Here is a 26246-nt window from a genome sequence, read left to right as displayed (position 1 = left end):
GACACTGAATAGCGCACGGTACATCCAAACCGTCATCGAACCCATCGTTCTACCATCCCTAGACCGGCAAGGGAACTTGCTTTCCAACAGGACAATGCACGTCCGCATGTATCCCGTGCCACCCAACGTGCTCTAGAAGGTGTAAGTCAACTACCCTGGCCAGCAAGATCTCCGGATCTGTCCCCCATTGAGCATGTTTGGGACTGGATGAAGCGTCGTCTCACGCGGTCTGCACGTCCAGCACGAACGCTGGTCCAACTGAGGCGCCAGGTGGAAATGGGATGGCAAGCCGTTCCACAGGACTACATCCAGCATCTCTACGATCGTCTCCATGGGAGAATAGCAGCCTGCATTGCTGCGAAAGGTGGATATACACTGTACTAGTTCCGACATTGTGCATGCTCTGTTGCCTGTGTCTATGTGCCTGTGGTTCTGTCAGTGTGATCATGTGATGTATCTGACCCCAGGAATGTGTCAATAAAGTTTCCCCTTCCTGGGACAATGAATTCACGGTGTTCTTATTTCAATTTCCAGGAGTGTAGTAACTTCCTCTGTCAAAGCATCAAGAACACCTACAGGCAAGCATCATAACCAACGGATGTGGCACTATCAACTGCATCTTGTCTCACTGCGCAACACGCTACGGGCATGTTCAGAGGTTAACCCAGTTCACCGCTACGCAGTTCACTACCCAATAATTAAAAAAAATAATAATGATACCGATCATTCATTCCAGCTTTAGAGTCAAAAGCCTACTTTCATGGCCGAGCGTGTCGCATTACGGTAATTTAATGACTTAAGAGATGAGAGTCGTAAACCTGTAAGTTATATCAAGCTTCGCAGTCTCAGGGAATGGACTGCTATCTCTATACAAGCTGACGGCAACCACTCAATAACGAGAAACTTAACGGACGTGCTACAGTCGTGAAGTCGGGCGCTGTTAAAGCGCAATAAACGTTCGTAAAGAGAAAGGCTGCGTCCAGGTGGAAGCAACTGTGTTCTCTAGCAGAACGATACAGCTTATAAAGCATTTCTACACGTCCATTAGCGAAGACGATTAATTTTAATAGTGAAGTACAGTCTCTTCTCCACATAGATAGACCATAGTCTAACGACGAATGTACTTTCCATCGCTGTAATGCATCTGACAACTTGAAGATAGCAGCACACAGTTTGTGACTGAAAGGTTCACTTTTTACTCCGTTTGTGAACTTAATCTCATTGATTGTTGCGATTGTTTCAACATCGTGGCGTCACCGCTAAAGGTGCTTATTTACAGACATGAGCTCTAGTTCCCAAAATATCTTGAAATCAACTAGGCCAAGAGCGAAAACATACACATAATCACATTACCCCTTAAATTCTACACTAATCAGACTAGTGTACAACATGCGAAAAACCTGAAATGCTGTCCTCCGTAAGGTATTCGTATAATTATGCTGTCTGTTATTGTCGTGCTCCAATTCATGGACCATATTCGATGCAACATTGCACAGTGTACGCGTCTAATGAGTGAGTTTGTGTGCGAGTGTATTAGCTGTTTTGAAATGGCCTCGGTTTCGTTGTAAATTTCGCATTACGTTTGGTTCAAATGGTTCAAATGGCTCTGAGCACTATGGGACTCAACTGCTGAGGTCATTAGTCCCCTAGAACTTAGAACTAGTTAAACCTAACTAAACTAAGGACATCACAAACATCCATGCCCGAGGCAGGATTCGAACCTGCGACCGTAGCGGTCTTGCGGTTCCAGACTGCAGCGCCTTTAACCGCACGGCCACTTCGGCCGGCCATTACGTTTCATTCATTCAGTATGTGCAGCATCAATTACATATGGTGGGTGTATAGTAACGTATTTTAAAACTGAAAGACGCAGAAAGAGTACTGCAGTGGGTCTGCACCTGACTACGTTGACTGTTCGGCGCCGTCTGCTGCGCCAGCCGCTGTGGCCGAGCGGTTCTAGGCGCTTCAGCCTGGAACCGCGCTGCTGCTACGGTCGCGGGTTCGAATCCTGCCTCGGGCATGGATGTGTGTGATGGCCTTAGGTTGAATCATTCCATGTAGGCTTTCACGGCCGGCCTCTTTATCAGTAAACTCTTCCGGGCTAAGTTGCCGTGGTCGATCTGTAGAACTTCTTCTCCCTGACGTTTCGTTCTCAACTACGGAGAACATCTTCCGAGGTGGTTAGGTTTAAGCAGTTCTAAGCCTAGGGGACTGATGACCTCAGACGTTAAGTCCCACAGTGCTTATAGCCATTTGAACCATATTTTGAGCCGCCCGCTGATGGCTGTACTGGTGACATACAAGTCATTGTATCAGTATCCATTGTCCTGAAATCGTAAACGCCTCAGACAACAATCAGCTCGTGAACTGCAGTGTTGACATGCTGGATAGCAAAGTGTATTATTAGTGTAACTCGTTCAACAGTGTTGCAGTACGGTGGTGACGTTATCTGTCGGTCAGCACAGTTGTCTAGCATATCTAGCATATCTAGCAAATACCAACAGCTTTGCCTCGTTGAATACACCAGTACTCGTCCGATCACCGAAGTTAAGCAACGCCAAGCGTGGCCAGTACTTGGATGGGTAACCGCCTGGGTACAACCCGTGCTGTTAGCTGCCTGCCCTTTGCCATTTACTACAAAGGGGAGGAATGGTGGCGACGTCAAGTTCTTGATCACCAATCTTTGCGCCGACGTCCTGGATTAATACTACGGTATGTTGATGATTTTCACTTATGGACCGTCTGACAGCAACTGAATGAAACACAATGTTAGTGCCATACGCGTTTCGCCTTTATTTTCTGCAAGGCATCATCAGTGGCCTGTAATATGTACATATGTTAGCAATTTTATTTACATTTTTGTCACTGTGCCTATAGGTTATAAACAGTTCTGGTGGTTGGTATTTCCTATTAAGTAGTAATGTTTTGAACTGTACTTACAGGTTGCGTAGACAGTTTCTTACATATTACGCTCCTGTTGCATTTTTGGTCTTGTTCTTCTTCCTATGAGCGCCAATTTGCTGTTTTTTCTGCATTCCACAGCACTATGCACTGAACGCTTTTTTTAATGCAATGTTTTGGTTTCTGTTGCCGACTGTCAAATGTTTTTGCCAGAGATCGAATATTACTGCCAAACTTATGAGTGTAACTATCGAAGTATCTGTGGTCTGTTCGTTGTTCGTGTATGCATTTGTGTATGCGCTTGTGTGTGTGTGTGTGTGTGTGTGTGTGTGTGTTTTTGGTGTCATATTAATTTAATTTAATTTTATTTTTTTGTATTTAATTATTTATTTTTGTTTATGTCCTGTGTATGTGTGTGTGTGTTTTGGTGTGATATATATATATATATATATATATATATATATATATATATATATATATATATAATTTTTTTTTTCCTTTGTGCTGTGTATGTGTGTCTGTCTGTATTTTGGTGTTATGCATTTTTTTTTTTTTTTTTTTTTTTTTTTTTTTTTTTTTTTTTTTTTGAGGGGTCGGCTGTGTATGTGTGTGTGTGTGTGTATTTTGGTGTTATATACTTTTCTTTTATGTTATCATTTCCTTTATTAATTGTAGTAAGGAGCCTGTGCTGATGTGTGTTTGTTCATTTATCACATGTTTGTTTTCTGCTATGGCTTTCTGGATGTGGAAGTTTTCTTGCATTTGTATAAGATGTTTGTCATGGTTGCTTATTCTCATTATTTTCATTTCTTGTTCCATGTTTGTAGGATGATGGTTGTAGTGTTTTAAATGCTCTGCAAATGTGGAATGGTTTGTTTCATACTTCCAACATCTGATATGTTCTTTGTATCTTGTTTCAAAATTCCTGCATGTCATGCCTATGTATACTGCATCACAACTTTGACATTCAAGTTTATATATTCCTGATTGTTGGAATTTGTCCCTCTTGGTAGCTGGCTGGCTTAGGTGTGACTGAAGGGTTTGCCCAGGCTTATATGCTATTTTGAAGCCCTGTCTCTTTAGGATGTTTGCAACTCTGTGTGTTAGTTTATGTGTGTAGGTCATGGTGTACCATCTGGTTCTTTTCTGTGTGGTGTTGTCATTGTGTGTGTTTGTTGAGTGTGTTTGTAAGTTTTCATCTTGTGAGTTCTTTTGTATTGTGGAAATGTTGTGTTTGTTTTTTATTTGTGTTTTTATTTTTTGATTGAGCCTGTGTACCACATGTGTGTCATACCCGTTGTTCCTAGCTATTTGTATGATCGTGTTCATTTCTTGTTCATAGTTTCTCTTACTGAGTGGGATTCTGTTTAATCTATGTAACATGTGTCTTAGTGCTGCAAATTTCTGGCTTTGGGGGTGGTTGGATGTGGAATGTATTATTGTGTCCGTGGCTGTTGGTTTTCTAAAGATGTTAAATGTATGTTTTCCATTTTCTTTTTTAATTGTAATGTCAAGAAAATTTATTTGATTTTCTTTTTCTTTTTCAAGTGTGAATTTTATGTTCTTATGAGCTTTGTTTATTTCTGAATGGAGTTCATCTATTTTTTCACTTGGCTCGTCTATCAAACAAATAATGTCATCCACGTATCTGTACCAATATATGATTTTGAAACTTTCATTTGTGGTTATCTTATCAAATATCTGATTTTCAAGGTGACTGATGAAAATGTTTGCTAGTGTTCCTGATATTGGGGATCCCATGGGCAGTCCATCAGTTTGTAGATAATATTCTTCCTCAAACTGAAAGTAGTTTTGTTCAGTTGTCAGTCTGAGCATATCTGTTATTTCTTTTATTGCGTCTGTGGTGAGGTTGCTGTGGGATGAAAGATTTTGTTCTATGATTTCTATTGTTTCTGTGATAGGGATGGAGGTATACATATTTTCTATATCGAATGAAATCAGTGATGCTGTGTGTGGTACCTGTATGTTCTGTATATTTTCTATTAGGTTTCCTGTGTTTATCAGTGTTCTGTTGTTTTCTACTTTATAGTGTTTTGTAACTAACTTTTGGAGGTGTTTGGCTATGCGGTATGTTGGGGCTTTCTTGAAGTTGATAACAGGTCTCATTGTCATTCCGTCTTTATGTACTTTTGGTTGACTGCGGAGTGTTGGTGCTTGAGGGTTTTTCTGCGTTAAGTAGTATTTTTGTTTGTCTGTGAGTGTGTGTTCAATGTTTTTCAGTGTTCGTTTCACATTTGCCTGGAATCGTGTAGTAGGATCTGACTTCAGTTTTTGTATTGCGTTGGTGTTTATGTATTCCTTGGTTTTTGTGATGTATTGCTCTTTATCCATGAGTACTGTTACATTTCCCTTGTCTGCTCTTGTTATTAATACGTTGTTGTTTGTTAACTTTTGTTTTAACCTTTTCATAGTAGCTGCTTCTGATTGGTTGTTCTTATTGTGTGTCTGCTGTGTTTGTTTTATTATGCCTTTTATTTCTTCTTTTACTAGTTCTCTTGTCAGTCCTATGTTTATTTCACAATTATTTTGTTGTTCTTCACGTGTAAGGATGTGTTCGGTTTCTATTATGAGATTTTCTATGTATTGATTGTTCACCTTGCTATTGGTGCAGTGTTTCAAACCTTTTTCCAAGAGCATTTTTTCGTTTTCGTGTAGTTCTGTCTCTGTTAGGTTAACTAAGCATGGATGGAATGAGTGTTGGTGTTCATGTGGTTTCACATTTAAAATGTAAATGTATTTTTGCGTCTTTTTTACTGTTAGTTTCATTATCTTGTGTTTATGTTTGTTTTGTAAATGTTTCATTGCTATGCATGTGTTGTGCTCAGTTTTTTCTACTAGTGCCATGAAAACTGCGGCGTTTCCTACGTTTTTTGCCAATTCTAGATGAGTCTCATAGAGCATCATGTTTAGGTGCTGTTTTTTCGAATAGAGCATCTTAATTTCATGTAGTAACCAATACCGTTCTGCAAATGATTTCGACTTTTGTGCCACTGTAGAACTGTTTTTAACCTTTACATTAATGTAGCTTGGAATTAAATCGTTCTTTTTGCATGTTCTGTTGAATTTTATATGCTGTATCGTCTTATGGAGTCTCAGATGTATTTTCTTGAACCTGTTGTACACGTTGACAGGGAATGCTTGACATAGCTGTATTGACATCTTCAATTTTTTGGTCCTGTCCTCCTCAGTTGCGCGTAATACTACGGTATGTTGATGATTTTCACTTATGGACCGTCTGACAGCAACTGAATGAAACACAATGTTAGTGCCATACGCGTTTCGCCTTTATTTTCTGCAAGGCATCATCAGTGGCCTGTAATATGTACATATGTTAGCAATTTTATTTACATTTTTGTCACTGTGCCTATAGGTTATAAACAGTTCTGGTGGTTGGTATTTCCTATTAAGTAGTAATGTTTTGAACTGTACTTACAGGTTGCGTAGACAGTTTCTTACATATTACGCTCCTGTTGCATTTTTGGTCTTGTTCTTCTTCCTATGAGCGCCAATTTGCTGTTTTTTCTGCATTCCACAGCACTATGCACTGAACGCTTTTTTTAATGCAATGTTTTGGTTTCTGTTGCCGACTGTCAAATGTTTTTGCCAGAGATCGAATATTACTGCCAAACTTATGAGTGTAACTATCGAAGTAACAACGAACAGACCACAGATACTTCGATAGTTACACTCATAAGTTTGGCAGTAATATTCGATCTCTGGCAAAAACATTTGACAGTCGACAACAGAAACCAAAACATTGCATTAAAAAAAGCGTTCAGTGCATAGTGCTGTGGAATGCAGAAAAAACAGCAAATTGGCGCTCATAGGAAGAAGAACAAGACCAAAAATGCAACAGGAGCGTAATATGTAAGAAACTGTCTACGCAACCTGTAAGTACAGTTCAAAACATTACTACTTAATAGGAAATACCAACCACCAGAACTGTTTATAGCCTATAGGCACAGTGACAAAAATGTAAATAAAATTGCTAACATATGTACATATTACAGGCCACTGATGATGCCTTGCAGAAAATAAAGGCGAAACGCGTATGGCACTAACATTGTGTTTCATTCAGTTGCTGTCAGACGGTCCATAAGTGAAAATCATCAACATACCGTAGTATTACGCGCAACTGAGGAGGACAGGACCAAAAAATTGAAGATGTCCTGGATTAAATTCTGAACCTTTCTGCAATGCTTTAAGAGAAACGAAGAACTCTGCCGCAATCAGGCACTCAAATAAATTCAACAGTGGCAAGTGAAAATTTGTGACCAATTGAGACTCGAACCCGGATATCAAGCTTCACACGAGCGGTCACCTTGACAGCCTCAGCCATTCAGACACGCTTCCTATCCGACCCAAATTCTCAACCTGTCACACTCTAGTAGTTTCTACTGTCCATGAACACCATTGCTTGCAGCTTTTCGCTGAGAGCGGCAAGAGTTCGGACTCAGTGTGCCTCCGCACTGAAATTACCGTGACATGTCCGACAGAACAGACAGCACATATACAGTACATATATTAAGTCCGCAGTGCGTCATGAAGTTATGTAACACTGTTACTGGTGATCCGTCTGTCAGATAGGGACGATAAGCCCCACCGTCTCCTTGTGCCGTTCTCTCCCTCAATACAAACATGACACCACACTACATGCACCGATTTCGGGCACCTAGACTTACTAGATACACTAGGTCATACAAATCTCGTTCCCAGCGAAGATGTTCAAAATGGTTCAAATGGTTCTAAGCGCTATGGGACTTAACATCTGAGGTTAGCAGTCCCCGAGACTCAGAACTACTTAAACCTAACTAACCTGAGGACATCACACACATCCATACCCGAGGCTGGATTCGAACCTGCGACCGTAGCAGCAGCGCGGTTCCGGACTAAAGCGCCTAGAATCGCTCGGCCACAGCGGAGAAAATGTCACAGTACACCAGGGATAAGAAAAATTTCAATTAGGGGGCTGAACGTGCCAATCTTGGTCTCCCAGCCAACCATGTCACAGGACTTTACTAATATACTGCGCAACAGAATTAAAGGTTCCCTTTTTCAAACCTAGTAGTCGCCACCCATTGGGGCTCAAAGGTTACGCAACCACTTCGACAACACTTTCCTGCAGTTTACCTACATTTAGGCGCTAGAGCAGCCTCCTCGATGAATTTGTGTCGATGTTTGTAACGGCTACCATGCTCAACATGGTTCTGTGGGTGGCACTGAGGGTTTTGCCGAGCTGGAGGTTTTAAGAGGGACCCTACACCGTTTCATTCAAGCGCGTAATAATGATACCATACCGCGTGATCACAACACAAGAGGGTAGGAACCAGGAGGATTGAGAAGCATAAGTATCCTCTGATGTTTCGTATCAAGTTCAGATTTTGTGGAATGGTTTTGAACGGTGCCTAGTAGTTCCAAACTGTACTCGAGAGCAAAAACAGCCGTCGCGTTGCACTCCGAAGGGGGCGTGAACACTTTCAATGGGGATGCAGCCCCAGTATTCCCTAGAAAGCGGTTGAAACGTCCGAGAGTGTCAGCATTGTCAAAGGTTATCAAGAACAACTTCCTGTTGCGCATCGCATTACGAACTGTCCTTTTCAACCACGAAATGCGGGCAGTCAACGCCCCAGGGAGAGGGGTGGTTTCATTGACGCCCTCTACGCCATCCTTTGAGGCCTTTTCGTATCCATTCTGATCGGCGGTGTGTCTGAAAGGTTCTCCTCGTCCACCCACAAGAAAACAAGGTGATTTCAACGCTAGGTGTTGCGCTTCTGACGTCCATCGCAGAGACGTCAAAAGCAGGGTGAAATAGGGGTAAGAGAGGCGGACGACCATCTCATCGTGTGACATATCCACAGTGGCGTTGGGTAGAATCTGGGTGAAACCAGATGCCAAAGTGACACAACTAATCCACCTTAGAGATGACATGGCTTTTTCTCCGTATGTGTCGACACATTGCTCTTCGAAGCGCCGCCGAGCCCCAGGGTGATGGCACAGGGCAGCAAGCTAGTCCACCATTATAGAGGAAAGTTGTAGGCACCTTTGAGGTAAATTTCGAACTTATGTGTCGCAAGGGATGCGCTTTTGGATGCAACTTGCGATGTCGACTCCATTGGCAGTCTGAACAGCAATCACTATGCAAAGAAGTCTTTTCACCAGTTGTGTACGCACAATGACGTAAATTGATTACTCAGCACGAGCTATGAAGTAAACATCATTTTATTTTGCTCTCGGTTCCTTTAGTTGTCTCTTATATCCTTCAAATCACAAGGCGAGCATTCATATTCGAGCCGGCCGGAGTGGCCGAGCGGTTCTAGGCGCTACGATCGCAGGTTAGAATCCTGCCTCTGGCATGGATGTGTGTGATGTCCTTAGGTTAGTTAGGTTTAAGTAGTTCTAAGTTCTAGGGGACTGATGACCTCAGAAGTTAAGTCCCATAGTGCTCAGAGCCATTTGAGCCACTCATATTCGTCCAGGCAATGACGGCTTCAAATCGGTAACTGTTGAATCAGTTATCCACTACTGTGTGGTAGATGCTGCAGGACTGTGTTCCACCTTGCGACAAACAAGCCCAGATTATCGCGAATACCGCATTGGTAAGCCCAGATTAGTGAACCTTCCCTGTACTAGGATTTGGGAAGAGGGTAACTGTGGTAAATCCCTCGCCAATTGACTACAGAACAACAACTGGTGAGTACCCACACCATCCAGAACCACACGTGTTGCATCAGTCACCACACATGATCGGCGGAGGGGTCAGCTGCGTCTCAAAGTCTCCACCACTGGATACGTGAAACATGGGAAAAGGTCGCCACTACTGATGAGCAACGGTGTAAGTTGGTACTCGCCGCTCTTAGGATGTCAGTACGTCGAAATCCCATGACGTGATGCATTCCGCATGCCAACAAGATGCAAGTGGTGGAGTATTTTTATGGGATGTTTACACACAACGAAAATAAAAGTATGTGCCAGATGACGATCACTTTGGAATTAGGAAACGGATAGACATCAGAGACGCAATTCTGACCTCGAGATTGATAATGGAAGCAAGAGTCAAGAGGAATCAAAACACCATCATAGGACCTGTCGATCTAGAAAAGAAATAGTATAAAATGGTATGAAAAAAAAGCACTCCGTCGTCAGGCCACGAGTGGCCTACCGGAACCATCCGACCGCCGTGTCATCCTCCGAGGAGGATGCGGATACGAGGGGCGTGTGGTCAGCACACCGCTCTCCCGGTCGTTATGATGGTATTCTTGACCGAAGCCGCTACTGTTCGGCCGAGTAACCCTTCAATTGGCATCACGAGGCTGAGTGCACCCCGAAAAATGGCAATAGCGCATGGCGGCCGGATGGTCACTCATCCAAGTGCCGGCCACGCCCGACAGAGCTTAACTTCGGTGATCTGACGGGAACCGTTGTATCCACTGCGGCAAGGCCGTTGCCCTATAAAATAGTTTAAGGCGTTCGAAATTCTCAGGAAAAGAGGAATAATGTATAGGAAAGGACGGGTACTAAAGATTATGGAACAGAAGTGAAAGGGAAAATAAGAATAGAAAACCAAGAATGAAGTCATCGGATCTGAAAGGGTGTAGGACAGAAATATAGTCTATCACCCCTACTGTTCAATGTGTACATTGAATAAGCAATGATGAAAATAAAAGGAAGGTTCAAGAATGGGATTAAAATTCGGGATGAAAGGATATCATCGATAAGATTAGCTGAAGAGTGCTGTTCCCTGTGAAAGTGAGGAATAATTACAGGACCTATTCAATGGAATGGAGTCGAACGACCACACATTGTGGATTAACAGTAAACCTAGAAATGTGAAAATAGTGAGTACCATAAATGACATGAGCCATAAACGCGCAGCGAAGTATCGGAATAGGAGACAGTGGAACTACAGCCGCACGAACCGTTAAGCTGTGGCACAGGGTTCGTGCCCCGTCCGACCGCGGCCTTGACTCGAAAGCGGCGGCCTTGATGACGGTCACGGGCTTCTAGACAAGACCTACTGGTGGGGGGGGGGGGGGAGGGGGGAGTTTCGAACGGGGGAATGGGGGGGGGGGGGGCAGACGCTTCGCAAGGTGCCGTTTAGTGGCCCCGCGAGCGAAGTTCACGGCCAGCGTCGCGACATCTGCTATCCAAGGCCGACGCCACGCCAGACACGGCTGTAAATTTTTCCGGTTTATCTGCGAGGAGGGGAGTGGCAGCGGCACGGCGACGATTTGCGGCCCGGTCTGCCGCGAGTAGCTTGTAGCGCCCAGTGCAGCGATGCGGCGGAGAGATACATACGATTCCAGGCGCAACTGCGGCACGAGCTGGCCTCGCGTACCTCCTTTGTGGATTCACTACTCCTCGTTGCCTTTAAACTCGAAACTACCATCATTCGTATGACTGGATCGGCGCAAACACTAACAGATCTTTAGCTGTCAGTGTATGCAGCAAATGGGCGCATCAATGAGTGTCCCTCTGTTGATTACGAGATCATTCTTTGATCTCCGTAAGTACATTAAATAAATCTTCTGTAACCAACATAGCGTTCAAAATTGTTTTTATTGGCCTGTGTCGACAGGTAAGACTGGCACCTTCAGATCTTCGAAAACTTTTGTTGATTGTACTTCGCGTTCCCATTGTGCGTTCGTTAACACTTCAGTGGCGAGCATATTGCACGTTCCACGCAGGGTTGTCAAAAATAATATTACAGACAGGTTTGTCGCAAGTAAAAACATGCTCGGCTTAAGTTCACCTAGTGGAACTTGGCATGTCTGAATATGTACACTCCTTTGATTCTTGACAGTTCTTAAAGTCCCAATATACAGTAAAAGTGCACTTTGATGCCAATGTTTATATTTACATGACGCATGAAGTACATCTTGGAACATTCTCACTCTAAATACATATGCACTTCAAGTCATAAGTACAATAAAAATCAGTTCTGTAACTCCAGAATGAGATTTTCACTCTACAGCGGAGTGTGCGCTGATATGAAACTTCTTGACAGATTAAAACTGTGTGCCGAACCGAGACTCGAACTCGGGACCTCTCCCTTTCGCGGGCAAGTGCTCTACCAACTGAGCTACCCAAGCACGACTCACGACCTGTCCTCACAGGTTCAATTCTGCCAGTACCTCGTCGCCTTCCAAACTTCACAGAAGCTCTTCTGCGAACCTGCATAACTAGCACTCCTGGAAGAAATGATATTGCGGAGACATGGCTTAGCCACAGCCTAGGGGATGGTTCCAGAATGAGATTTTCGCTCTGCAGCGGAGTGTGCGCTGATATGAAACTTCCCGACAGATTAAAACTGTGTGCCGGACCTAGATTCGAACTCGGGACCTTTGCCTTTCGCAGTCAAGTGCTCCTCCAACAGAAGAGCTCCTGTGAAGTTTGGAAGGCAGGAGACGTGGTACTGGCAGAATTGAAGCTGTGAGGACGGGTCCTGTGTCGTGCTTGGGTAGCTCAGTTGGTAGAGCATTTGCCCGCGAAAGGCAAAGGTCCCGAGTTCGAGTCTCGGACCGGCACAGAGTTTTAATCTGCCAGGAAGTTACAGTTCTGTAACTATTTTTGTATCGCTACTGCATAATCATTTCCATAAATGATTGTAACAACTGTTAATGCTTTAAAAAATCTACTAAGAATGTTGTTAAAGGAGCAGTCACACTTCATTTGTTAATAGTTTAAAACTACATGACCTCTTCCTGATAAACTATACAGGGCGATTCAGCTGCCCCAACCGATTCGTTTTATGCAACCTGCACTATTTCTGTATCAGGAATAGTAGCCAGACACGCGATAGCCATGTAAGCGATTAAGTTCCGTGTCAGAGTTTTGGGAATTGTTAGCAAAGGCATTCTTACTGTAAGTAATACAAGTGACGATTGGCCATGATTTACACGGTATTTTTGGACCAAGATACACCTTACTTCTGCCATACTTATCCAATTGTTCCCAATCTTTCCTTGCGTTATTAGCACTGTAGTCTCACAGCTTCTGTGAGCGTCCGTAAGTCTATTCCGTTTATAGTACCTAATCCCTATGAAAAGCTTCAGAGGTTATCCACCAGAATGTTGTTACATCCGCACGTCCTATTTTGATTTCCGCTGTTATTTTGGTTGTCTCCAATCGTGAAAGACACACTATAAGGATATGTTTCTGAACCATTTCGAAAACATCAAGTACTATACACAGAATAAACTTACACAGGCATCCAAAACCTGTACAACTTGACCCCTGATTACACAATGAAAGATTGGAGGCACTTGGATAAATAGGGCAGAAGTAAGGTATATCTTGCTTGAAAAGTACCGTGCAGCTCATGGCCAACCCTCACGAATATTTTTTACACTTAACAGTCACCCAAAATCTTTGAGAGGGAACTTAATATTGATTACATAGCGGTCGCCTGTATGGATATCGTTCCTGATACAGATATACTGCAGGTTGCATAAAACTAATCGCTAGGGACAGCTAACTCATCGACTACAACTACACACAAATTAATAAGATACCATCGATTACCCGACTGAAAGTATAACGAGATGAGATTTACGTACTTACACAAGATACCACAGTGCATATATGACATACGAATATTGTGATAAAATGTCATCATCGAAGTCAGTTACGAAACTTAAACAATTTGAATCCACTACACATTACTCACATTACTGTAAATGTGGTGCATACTACACATATAATGACAATATAATGTTTCGATTCACGCTCACAATGAATGTGGGAATGAAGCATTTGTACAGTACTACCTGCTATTATAATGTCTCATTGCATACACTGATATACCGTCACCATTACTTTGATTTCGCAACCACTCTCTACATTTTGAAGAAATAAACAGTTGATTTCCGTTTATTAGGCCATCGCAAAGATAAAATAAGCTGTATGCGGAAAGCTTCTAGCGATAGATACTCAACCAACGATTCTATTTACAGTTACGTATATGAAGTACCTAGCTGACGTTTAAAACAGACACGTACAACCAACGACCCATGTTTCATACACAACATCTTAGTTCTTATGATATTAGAAGAATACATTTGCCATCTGTATTGTTGTTGTGGTTTTCAGTCCAAAGGCTGATTTGATACAGCTCTTATGATAGTCCATTCCCAGTAAGATCTCTCATCTCAGCATAAATTTTGCAACCCATATTCATTTGAAACTGCTTATTATATTCAGACTTGGCCTCCCTCTACATTTTTTATCCCCAACTGTACTGATTATCACGAAACGCAAAGAAGTACACCTTGAAACGTGTGCATTTTGATACAACTTGGCCTGTAATAACCCTAAACTTTCTAATGACTTTATAGATTTTAAATGTTGGAAAGAATTACTTTTATCGTAGGGTCTAAAGTACATTTCTGTTATTACATTATACTACAGACAAGAACGTAAACTAGTTATTTGATATACTGTGTACCACTGTAAACTTACTCCTATGTGTACCGATATCCACATCTACATGTATACTCTGCAAATGATTGAGAAGTAGATGACACAGAGCACTTTCCGTCGTGTCATACATATTGGAAAGTGGCAAGAATCACTAGTTAATTCATCTATGCGTTCTGTAATAATTCCAGTCTTATTTTCGCGTTCCGTAAGGGACCGAAACGCGGGAGTCTGTAATATGTTCTTTGATTCCTCACTTAATACAAGTTCTTGAAACTCCGTAAGCAGGCTTTCGTTGGATACTTGGCGCCTGTTTTCTCCGTTGTTAAGGAGGTTACCAGGAGCTGATCATGATGATGAAAAAATATAAAAAATTAGCTCTGTGATCACGCTCACAGGGTCACTCGATGCATATTGGCCGTCACGTCGTCCTACATCATATGGGAGTCCTTCGGACGCGGTACGGTGGGTCATGGGATCCATACAATGCTCTCTCGGTGTGTCAAGTTTTACAGATCATGGGCCGCTATTTCGGTCAAGCAGTTCATTAAAAAATTTCAGTTGGCTAAGCGCCCCCATTTCCAGTCTTGTCACCGATGAAATATCTCTGGCAGTACTGGGAAATGAATCAGGATCCTCTGCACGACAATCAGCTGCGGAGGACATCCAGTGTAAATTATTCGCAAGTAGAATATTGTTTACTAAGATGTAATCAACTAACTGATATGTTTCATTGCAGTACCATTTTGGAATAACATTACAGACTTTGGGTGAGTGTTCAACCATTCGTGGCCCTCACATGATAGTCTCATTCACATCAAGGTCGATAGAGACGGAGCAACCTCCATTAGTCAAGGATGGAAGCTGGAAACGACTGTGTCCTTACATTGATAGAAATAGTAGAAGACCTCTGCTCCTCATACACATGTCTAGCGCTTCGCAAGTTCTGAAACACGGCTCGGCAATGGTTGGATGAGTCCGAACTGGTTCAGAGCAAGGTGAACGAGTCACTAACAAGTGGAACTTTCAAGAACCGGTGAATCAGGCTACGTGTTGATAAATATGTGTTCTGGGGAAAGTACATGAAGTTAAGAGATACGTACAGTTTTTTAGTTTCTTTACGTCTGCCCTCGCTCAAGCAATCGTGCTGTCCAGCCTTCCTTCCACATTTAATCTCGCTTTGAGCTATAAACAAAAACCGTAGTAACCTGGGTCCAGGTACGCTCCTTCGTAGGGAACTGGTCTCACACATTGGATGGTCTCTGACTTAAGGCTTCAGTGGTTAACTTAAATCAATTCAGGCAGTATTCTGAACGAGTCATGATGAATTGTTCCTACCTCCCGAGTTAAACACAGTCTTCGTTTCTTTATGTATATGCTTGTTGTCCCACAAATCTTCAATGTGCTGTGATGTGTGCGATACTGAATAAAGTAAAAGAATATGTCCAATCTTACTTTCTCCTTAAAGGTTGTTGGCCCTTATTTTACTGATATCCAGCACACTCATGACGAAAAATAATAAGAAGTGGAATTAGCTGCAGACTGTTTTGAAAAATAAATTAGTACTACATGAATCAAGAACTAGGAAGGTACTTGTATATCACATGCACGCAAGGATATAAGGAAGAAAATAGGGGTTTAGCATCACGTTACTGTTGACGGAGCATATATAGCCTAAGAAAGAACGGCGAAGAATGGTTACCTATTTAAACAATCATGGGTTCGTGGCTTGTAAAGCATATTCATAGTACCTTAAGGGTTTCAGTTTCGAAACACACCTTCCACATGAGTGCGAATCTTAATATACACTACTGGCCATTAAAATTGCTACACAACGAAGATGACGTGCTACCACGAAGATGACGTGCTACAGAGGCGAAATTTAACCGACAGGAAGAAGATGCTGTGATATGCAAATGATTTGCTTTTCAGAGCATTCACACAAGGTTGGCGCCGGTGGCGACACCTACAACATGCTGACATGAGGAAAGTTTCCAACCGATTTCTCACACACAAACAGCAGTGGGCGTTGCCTGGTGAAAAGGTTGTGGTTACCATCACGTTTCCGACTTTGATAAAGGTCGGAATGTAGCCTATCGCGATTGTGGTTTAACGTATCGCAACATTGCTGCTCGCGTTGGTCGAGATCCAATGACTGTTAATAGAATATGGAATCGATGGGTTCAGGAGGATAATACGGAACGCCGCGCTAGATCTCAACGGCCTCGTATCACTAGCAGTCGAGATGACAGGCATCTTATCCGTATGGCTGTAACGGATCGTGCAGCCACGTCTCGATCCCTGAGTCAACAGATGGGGACGTTTGCAAGACAACAATCATCTGCACGAAGAGTTCGACAACGTTTGCAGCAGCATGGACTATCAGCTCGGAGACCTTGGCTGCGGTTACCCTTGACGCTGCATCACAGACAGGAGCACCTGCGATGGTGTACTCACCCGGCGTGATGGTATGGGGTGCCATTGGTTACACGTCTCGGTCACCTCTTGTTCGCATTGACGGTACTTTGAACAGTGGATGTTACATTTCAGATGTTTTACGACTCGTGACTCTACCCTTCATTCGATCCCAGTGAAACCCTACATTTCAGCAGGATAATGCACGACCGCATGTTGCAGGTCCTGTACGGGTCTTTCTGGATACAGAAAATGTTCGACTGCTGCCCTGGCCAGCACATTCTCCAGATCTCTCACCAACTGAAAACGTCTGGTCAATGGCGGCCGAGCAACTGGCTCGTCACAATACGCCAGCACTACTCTTGATGAACTGTGGTATCGTGTTGAAGCTGTATACCTGTACACGCCATCCAAGCTCTGTTTGACTCATGGCCCAGGCGTATCAAGGCCGTTACTACGGCCAGAGGTGGTTGTTCTGGGTACTGATTTCTCGGGATCTCTGCACCCAAACTGCGTGAAAATGTAATCACATGTCAGTTCTAGTATAATATATTTGTCCAATGAATACCCGTTTATCACCCGCATTTCTTCTTGGTGAAGCAATTTTAATTTCCAGTAGTGTATGTCGGACCGCTCTGCGTAGGTGGTGAAGGAGTTAACGAGACTCAACAGAAAGCTCGTTATACCTCAGTAATAATCTAATGTCTGATAATACTAAACGTGTCTCGAGAGGGATATGTTGACACGAAACCTCCTCCGCACATTACAACACACTTCTTTAGATACGAATACAACCCCTCGGAAACATTAATGATGTGAAAGGTCTTTTAATGGCATCACGTAACAACACGGTAAATACCGCAACTATTGTGAATCTCGGTCTGGTTACCTTAAACCAACAATGTCCTCCAGATCACAGCAATACTTCTTACGCTGACGAGCGAAAACGTTGTGAACTGCACATTACAAGACTGAATGCAGCTGGTGGCGTTGCAGGCACTTGACGCGCTAAGGAAGAATATAAGCGGAGCAGAGATAAATGAAGAGACGTTCTAGCGGCGATGCGGGTTGCGAACGAGAAAATCCGGTGACAAGTGTGGTTTTGGCACAGTGCATATTGTTATGGCCTGTCGGCTGGCATCGAGTACGCTGTTTCCATGAGCATCTGTGGAAAGTGGTTGAAGGGTGGAGAGCAGATGACAAGATGTTGGAGGCGCTGAACCACCACAGGATGTAGAGGACTTACTAAAGCAGGGTAGGCGGCGACCTGTGGCAGATCTGGCGGCATAGTGCAATGCTGATGCAGCCACAAGTAATTCTGAGGAAACCGTTCAGCGCACGTTGTTGAATATGGGCCTCCGCTGCAGAAGATCCATACGTGATCCGATGGGTGTGCGGACATTTGCCACGCCGGACATTTGCCACGATTTTACCTGCTCCGAAGGGTTGGGTTCCTTGTCTCTCCCTCCTGCTCCTCGTCGCTGTCGCGCAGCAAAGGTACTTACTGAGCCTTTCCGAATGGTTTTCTTAACATAGGACCAGAATCTCTGTGGATTTTCCGCCACATCTCTAAAGAGAGTTTCGTTGTGGAAACTGTTAAATGCATCTCACATTGAAATCAGCACCAAATTTCGAGCCACAGTAAAACTTCGCCAATCTTGGAGATTTTGCGCTCGTCTAAATTATACGTGCCTTTTTCGGTGATCTTGCAGCAACTTTCTGTCGTTTTTTTATGTGCCATGGCGGATCAGTTCCGTCTGTTATTAGTTTATTTGGTATGAATCTCTCGAGTGCTGTTGATACTATTTCTTTGAACTTAAGTCCCATATGGTCTTCACGTACATAGTTTGGAACGATTGGAAACTGTCTCTTAGAAAGACGTCAACCGAATTTTTAGTTTCTTTTATAAATATATATATTTCGCGTTTATTTTTGGTGTATTTCTTTGTTAGGTAATTGAGCCTCGCTGCGACTTTGTGTTCGCTAATCCCCGTATCCATCGTGATGCTCAGCGTTATTTGTGGCTAAGAGGTCAAGTGTGTTTTCGTAACCATTAACAATTTGAATGGCCTCGTGAACTAATTGTTCAAAATAATTTTATAAAAAGCATTGAGAGCAATTATCGAAGTTGTTTTCTATCTACAATAGGTTCTGAAAATGGTTTTTTGTCAAAATACAGAAGGTAGATTGAAGTCACTGCCAACTATAAATGTATGAGTAGGGTACCTATTTGCGATGAGACTCGAGTTTTCTTTGAAATGTTCAGCAACTGTTTCATCTGAGACCGGAGGTCGGTAAAAGGAGCCAGTTATTAATTTATTCCGGTTGTCGAATATAACCTCTGTCTATACTAAGTCACAGGAACTACCTGCGCCGTCCGCTGTGGCCGAGCGGTTCTACGCGCTTCAGTCTGGAACCGCTACGGTCGCAGGTTCGAATCGTGCCTCGGGCATGGATTTGTGTGATGTCCTTAGGTTAGTTAGGTTTAAGTAGTTCTAAGTTCTAGGGGGATTGATGACCTCAGATGTTGAGTCCCATAGTGCTCAGAGCCATTTGAACCATTTGAACTACCTGCTTCAATGTCGCTTGTGAGCTGGAACACACAGTACATTATATTTCCTTAAGTTGTGCTTTTTGTTTCTGTCGTAGTGGAGATCATTACAGTTACGGCTTTTCCCTCCAAATCCTAGGATGCTTTCTCTGTGACCCTGTAAATACCAGAGCTAAACAATGTAGAACAACTTGGCTCTACGGTTTCGTAGCGTCACCTCTTACCAACTGAAATCGGGACTCATCTGACTAGGAAACGATTTTCTAGTCGTCTAGCGTCGATCTGATATGGTCATAAGTCCAGGAGAGGCACTACTGGCGATTTCGTGCTATTAGCAAAGGCACTCACGGCGGTTGTCTGGTGCCATGACCTATTAACACCAAATTTCGCAGTAAAATAGTAACGTATACGTTCGTCGTTTGTCCCACACTCATTTCTGCCGTTATTTCACGAAGTCTAGCTCTCGGTCGTTAAGTGAAGGCCGTTGAGGCTTAGCGCCGTATAACGATCCTGCCTTGCAGACGGTTAAGTGGGAGATGTGTCTCAGAGCTGGATAGTGACAGATGGTGACGCGAGACTGGACGCGCACGTAGTTTATGTATCAGCCGATAGAGGACAATATTGGATAGGGGGACTGTGATGTTAGTTTCGATTGTGCCCACTAGAGTGCTCTAAAGTAATAGAATGTTTTTCATAAACTGTTCTATTATTTTCATAATGTGTTATTATGTCTTTTTGTGTACGTAAAATGTTATAAATTTATTTTAGCAGTATGAATGATGCGTGAGTGTGCTTTAAGGTTAATATGAAGGTAATTGTTTAACGAGTTGTGTAGTAGGATTTAGTGTGGGAACATATCAAAGAAGTATGGATACGGACAAAGGGGATTTTTGCAGAATAGATTTGTAAAGTATGTTTATGGTAAAGGGAAAGTTAATTCAGGTATAAATAACAATAAAAAATAACTTTATGCATAAGCAAAACGTCAGCATATTAGATAATTACGTCGGTAAAAAGTGCTGTCGTTAGGTTTACTATTTTGCGATTGGTTGTTGATGAAAAGCGCGGATTGACGCGGCAGAATGTTGTTTTGCTATTCGCTGTTGAGTAAACTGACCAATGGTAAAGCAATATTCCTCGCGCGCCTTTGTCTGCTGGTAGAGAAGACTAGAGTATTCTAGAGAGGAGTCGAAGCCTAGCCATGAAACAGATCGGACGTGTGTAGTAGCAATTCCGATGGAAACGATAAGTTGCCGGATCTAGCAGTGTTTCATACACCAAAAGTGTTGGAAAGTGTCGGCATAATTATTCCGATGTGTGTGTAGAAATTTCGGAATTTTTAGTTGAACTTTGTGACGAGAAAAGACATATATTGCGCGTGGCGTATTTAGCATGTCGGTGGCTAAAAACTGTGACTGCATTTGGTACCGACAGACTTAATATATGGCGAGCATTCTCAATCAAAAACAATCGGTATTTTTGTAGCTATTACGTTTTCGGGAAATGCAATACCATAAACTTGCTAACGTGAGTGAAAGGGATTGTGAGTGACTGTGTTAAGACTAGCACGGGCTTGGCAGTGATACTTGTTCACCTAAGTTTCAGAATATATTAGTTGAAGACAAAATTTCCAACCTTTCATTTCGTGTTTCACCAGAAACGTAGATTAGTGACTTTAATTGCAGCCTGGTTCACGTCGAAGTACAGTAGGTTTCACTCGGCTTTCCTACTGATGATATGCTGAGACAATGTTCACAGGTAGGTGCAGGTACGTCGTAAAGGGACGGAAAGAACCGCGCCGCCGCACCGTCTGCCACTCCATTGTCCGTGGTAGGAGGTAGCGCCTGAAATTTAGTATTCTCGGCACGCTCTTGACACTGTGGATCTCGGAATACTGAATTCCCTAACGGTTTCCGAAATAGAAAGTCCCATGCGTCTGGCTCCAACTACCATACCGCGTTCAATGTCCGTCATTTGCCGTCGTGCGGTCAAATCACGTAGAAAACCTTTTCACATGAATCACCTGTGTACAAATGACAGCAACGCCAACGCGCCGCCCTTTTATACCTAGTGTAGGCTTTGCTACCGCCATTTGTGTGTGTGAATATCGCTGTTCCACGACTGTTGTCACCTCAGAGCAGGTGAGGAGAAGTGAGATGATTCTGGCAGAGGACGCGGCGCGCCATTTGCGGTCGGCGGTGCGTGACGCCGTGCCTGGTGAGTCACGTGGGCCGCGGCGCGCGCCAGGCTAAATCAGGAGGCGCCACGGCCCAGCGGTGGCAGGCGGGCGCCCTACGTCACACAACCCGCCGCTGCCTTCCTCAACCGTAATACTGAAAGTACCAAGCACGTTCCGTCAGCAGTGGCCCAGACAAGTGCGAAAGGAGCGCTCTTGTTCTCTACAGGGTGTTACAAAAAGGTGCGGCCAAACTTTCAGGAAACATTCCTCACACACAAATAAAGAAAATATGTTATGTGGACATGTGTCCGGAAACGCTTAATTTCCATGTTAGAGCTCATTTTTAGGTTCGTCAGTATGTACTGTACTTCCTCGATTCACCGCCAGTTGGCCCAATTGAAGGAAGGTAATGTTGACTTCGGTGCTTGTGTTGACATGCGACTCATTGCTCTACAGTACTAGCATCAAGCACACCAGTACGTAGCATCAACAGGTTAGTGTTCATCACGAACGTGGTTTTGCCGTCAGTGCAATGTTTACAAATGCGGAGTTGGCAGATGCCCATTTGATGAATGGATTAGCACGGGGCAATAGCCGTGGCGCGGTACTTTTCTATCGAGACGGATTTCCAGAACGAAGGTGTCCTGACAGGAAGACGTTCGAAGCAATTGATCGGATTCTTAGGGAGCACGGAACATTCCAGCCTATGACTCGCGACTGGAGAAGACCTAGAACGACGAGGACACCTGCAATGGACGAGGCAATTCTTCGTGCAGTTGACGATAACTCTAATGTCAGCGTCAGAGAAGTTGCTGCTGTACAAGGTAACGTTGACCACGACACTGTATGGAGAGTGCTACGGGAGAACCAGTTGCGTCCGTACCATGTACAGCGTGTGCAGGCACTATCAGCAGCTGATTGGCCTCTACGGATACACTTCTGCGAATGGTTCATCCAACAATGTGTCAATCCCCTTTTCAGTGCAAATGTTCTCTTTACGGATGAGGCTTCATTCCAACGTGATCGAATTGTAAATTTTCACAATCAACATGTGTGGGCTGACGAAAAACCGCACGCAATTCTGCAATCACGTCATCAACACAGATTTTCTGTGAACGTTTGGGCAGGCATTGTTGGTGATGTCTTGATTGGGCCCCATGTCCTTCCACCTACGCTCAATGGAGCACGTTATCATGATTTCATACGGGATACTCTACCTGTGCTGCTAGAAAATGTGTCTTTACAAGTACGACACAACATGTGGTTCATGCACGATGGAGCTCCTGCACATTTCAGTCGAAGCGTTCGCACGCTTCTGAACAACAGATTCGGTGACCGATGGATTGGTAGAGGCGGACCAATTCCATGGCCTCCACGCTCTCCTGACCTCAACCCACTTGACTTTCATTTATGAGGGCATTTGAAAGCTCTTGTCTACGCAACCCCGGTACCAAATGTAGAGACTCTTCGTGCTCGTATTGTGGACGGCTGCGATACAATACGCCATTCTCCAGGGTTGCATCAGCGCATCAGGGATTCCATGCGACGGAGGGTGCATGCATGTATCCTCTCTAACGGAGGACATCTCGAGGCAGAGAAAATCCCTGACCGCGCCGGGAATCGAACCCGGGACCCCGTGCTCGGGAAGCGAGAACGCTATCGTGAGACCACGAGCAGCGGACTCCTAGGAGCTATGATCAATATTCAGGGACGTGACAGGAATTTGAAGCAAAAACCTTCATATGGACAGACGCTCTATGCTTCTGGATCTGGTCTCCCTCTACGATTTTTACACCCCCCCCCCCTTCCGCCCACGCTCACCTCCAGTACTAAACTGGTGATCCCTTGAAGTCTCAGAATCTATCCTACCAACCGATCCCTTCTTCTATTCAGGTTGTCCCACAAATTTCTTTTCTCCCCAATTCTACTCATCACCTGCTCACTAGTTACATGATCCACCCAACTACTCTTCAGCATTTTTCTGTAGCACCACATTTCAAAAGCTTCTATTCTCTAGCCGGCCGCTGTTGCCGAGCGGTTCTATAGGCGCTTCAGTCTGGAACCGCACTGCTGCAACGGTCGCGGGTTCGAATCCTGCCTCGGGCATGGATGTGTGTTATGTCCTTAGGTATAGTTATGTTTAAGTAATTCTAAGTCTAGGTGGCTGATGACCTCATATGTAAGTCCCATAGTGCTCAGAGCCGTTTGAACCATTATCTATTCTCTTCTTGCCTAAACTGTTTATCGTCCGTGTTTCACTTGAGTACAAATGGTTCAAGTGGCTCTGAGCACTATGGGACTTAACATCTGAGGTCATCAGTCCCCTAGAACTACTTAAACCTAACTAACCTAAGGACATCACATACATCCATGCCCGAGGCAGGATTCGAATCTGCGACCGTAGCGGTCGTGAGGTTCCAGACTCAAGCGCCCAGAACCACTCGGCCACGCCGGCTGGCCACTTCCGTACATGGCTACACACCATACACATACTTCCAGAAAATATTTCTTGACATTTAAATCTCTACTCGATGTTAACAAATTTCTGTTCTTTAGAAACGCCTTTCTTGCCGTTGCAGGATACATTTTATATCCTCTCTACTTCGACCATCGTCAGTTATTTTGCAGCCCACGTAGCAAATCTCATCTTCTACTTTAAGTGTCGCGCTTCCTAATCTAATTCCATCAGCATCACCTGACTTAATTCAACTAATTTCCATTATCCTCTTTTTGCTTTCGTTGATGTTCATCTTACATCCTCCTTTGAAGACTTGGAGGGTCGGCCGCTTTGGCCGAGAGATTCTAGGCTCTCCAGTGCCGAATCGCGCTGCTGCTACGGTCGCAGGTTCGAATCCTGCCTCGGGCATGGATGTGTGTGACGTCCTTAGGTTAGTTAGGTTTAAGTAGTTCTAAGTCTAAGGGACTGCTTACCGCAGATGTTAAGTCCCATAGTGCTTAGAGACATTTGAACCATTTTTGAAAACTTCGAGGTAAAATGAAAGTAAAATACAACAGTATTATCACCATCATTACTACGTGACGAAAACGTAATAGTCTTTGACAACAACGAGAATCAATTTTCACTCTCGAGCGGAGAGTGCACTGATCTAAAACCTCCTGGAAGAGTCAAACTGTGGGCTGGATCGGGGCTCGAACCCAGAACCTTTTCCGATTGAGTTACCCATTCTTCCAGCAGTACCGGTCTAGTAAGATATGCAGCAGAACTTCCGTGCTGTTTGAAAGGTACGAGAGAGGTACTAGAGGATGCAAAGATGTGCTGCATGTCGGGAATCGTTCATGGGTAGCTCTGCTTTTCAGTCTCGTGGTTTACAATTAAAAACTTTGCAGTTATAAGGAATTTTCTCCTGTGACACACCCGCTTATCATCCGTGTGGTGCTACATCCGCACACAGTATAGAACAGACTGTCGCAATTGGGGTCAGCAAAGAATGTCTATTATCGACAGCAGCACAGTCTACAGTCTGCTCCAACATTTCAACACTCACTTCTTAGTTTAGTAACTAAACGAGACATTGGTTCGCACAAGTTTCTGAAGCAGTCGGCGAAAGTGACAGCAAAATCTGGTTTTCTAAAACTGGAAAACGCAAGTAACGTCCACCCAACGCAGTATGATGACGTTGACGACTTCCTCAATTGCCAGCACGTGCGGCCAGAAGATTCCGCATTGCTGGGAGCTATACCGTACGGACGGAGAGCGTGCGAGTTTACTTAGCACGTGCCACTTTCTGGCTGGGCGCAAAGCGTTCGCTCTATTTTGGGCAGCTCCCAGCGGGTCGTCCACCTTCGGTAAATGCCCTCAACTCCAAGCCGTGCCAGGAATACTCTCGTCCGTCACAACTGGCTGATTGTAAGATAACTGCCTCCGTTTCACAACAAGTCTTAGGCGAAGCCGAAATAAAAAGCTGCTTCACTACAGCTGCGGTCATTACAAGAATTCTGTACAAGACACGAAATGTATGGTACATAAAGATTCAACTGTAGAGGTCTTGCTTCGCACCTATGTAGAATTTAGGGCACCATGTGCCGGGAGAATCATCTAAAATATGCAGTTTTTTTACTTCGCCAACAGGTCAGGATATCGAAATGAAATTTTTCAATTGGTGGCAGGCATAGGGGCTCCGCATACATAAATATAAATATATTTTTAATAGATACTACTCTTAACTCTTGTATCAGCCGAGATGTTGAAACACATATGGTGTTCTTTAAATAGAACACTGCATTCGAAAGCTCTTCAAAACACGAGTAAAGCGATGTAAAGCCTATTAATGTTGGCGTTGAACCTTTTTGCAAAAGAAAGTCGATAAACGCGCTTAAATTCAAAGCCACTGCGGTATAAACGGCGCCAAATGGCGTTCTCATGTCAGACTACGCCGGTACGTCAAGCCTTTCGACAGATAATTGTTTCCACAAACGCTGTTCAATTGCAGGCGCAACCCACCATAGGTCACTCTGACACCGCCGAAACCCCACAGGATTAAAGAAGGGTGAAAATGAAAAGACGCATATTATGGCTTGTTAGATGTCGACACAGTGGTTTCCAGTAAAATGGAGGTTAACGATTCAACGCGACTTCATCAGTCACCTCACGTGACGTAAAACTAAATGAGTCTATAGCGCACAGGCTAAGAGTACACCTTCGAGTTTTCCCGCCGCGAGTTCCAAACCAAACCTGCCTTTTTTGTCTTTTGTTATCGCAGAATTATGTAACAGCCATATTTTTGTGACATCGCGAAGTAAAAC

General features: G+C 43.8%; 1 pseudogene; it reads left to right on the top strand.

Annotated features, from left to right (window-relative positions):
• Positions 1–2496: 2496 nt before the first annotated feature.
• On the top strand, positions 2497–2615 carry LOC124614688 (annotated as a pseudogene).
• The last annotated feature ends 23631 nt before the right edge of the window (positions 2616–26246 follow it).

The sequence above is a fragment of the Schistocerca americana genome, chromosome 4 (genome assembly GCF_021461395.2).
Source record: "Schistocerca americana isolate TAMUIC-IGC-003095 chromosome 4, iqSchAmer2.1, whole genome shotgun sequence".
Classification (NCBI taxonomy): Eukaryota; Metazoa; Arthropoda; class Insecta; order Orthoptera; family Acrididae; genus Schistocerca; species Schistocerca americana.
Note: the sequence above shows the minus strand (reverse complement) of the source record. Positions and strands in the feature narration are given on the sequence as shown.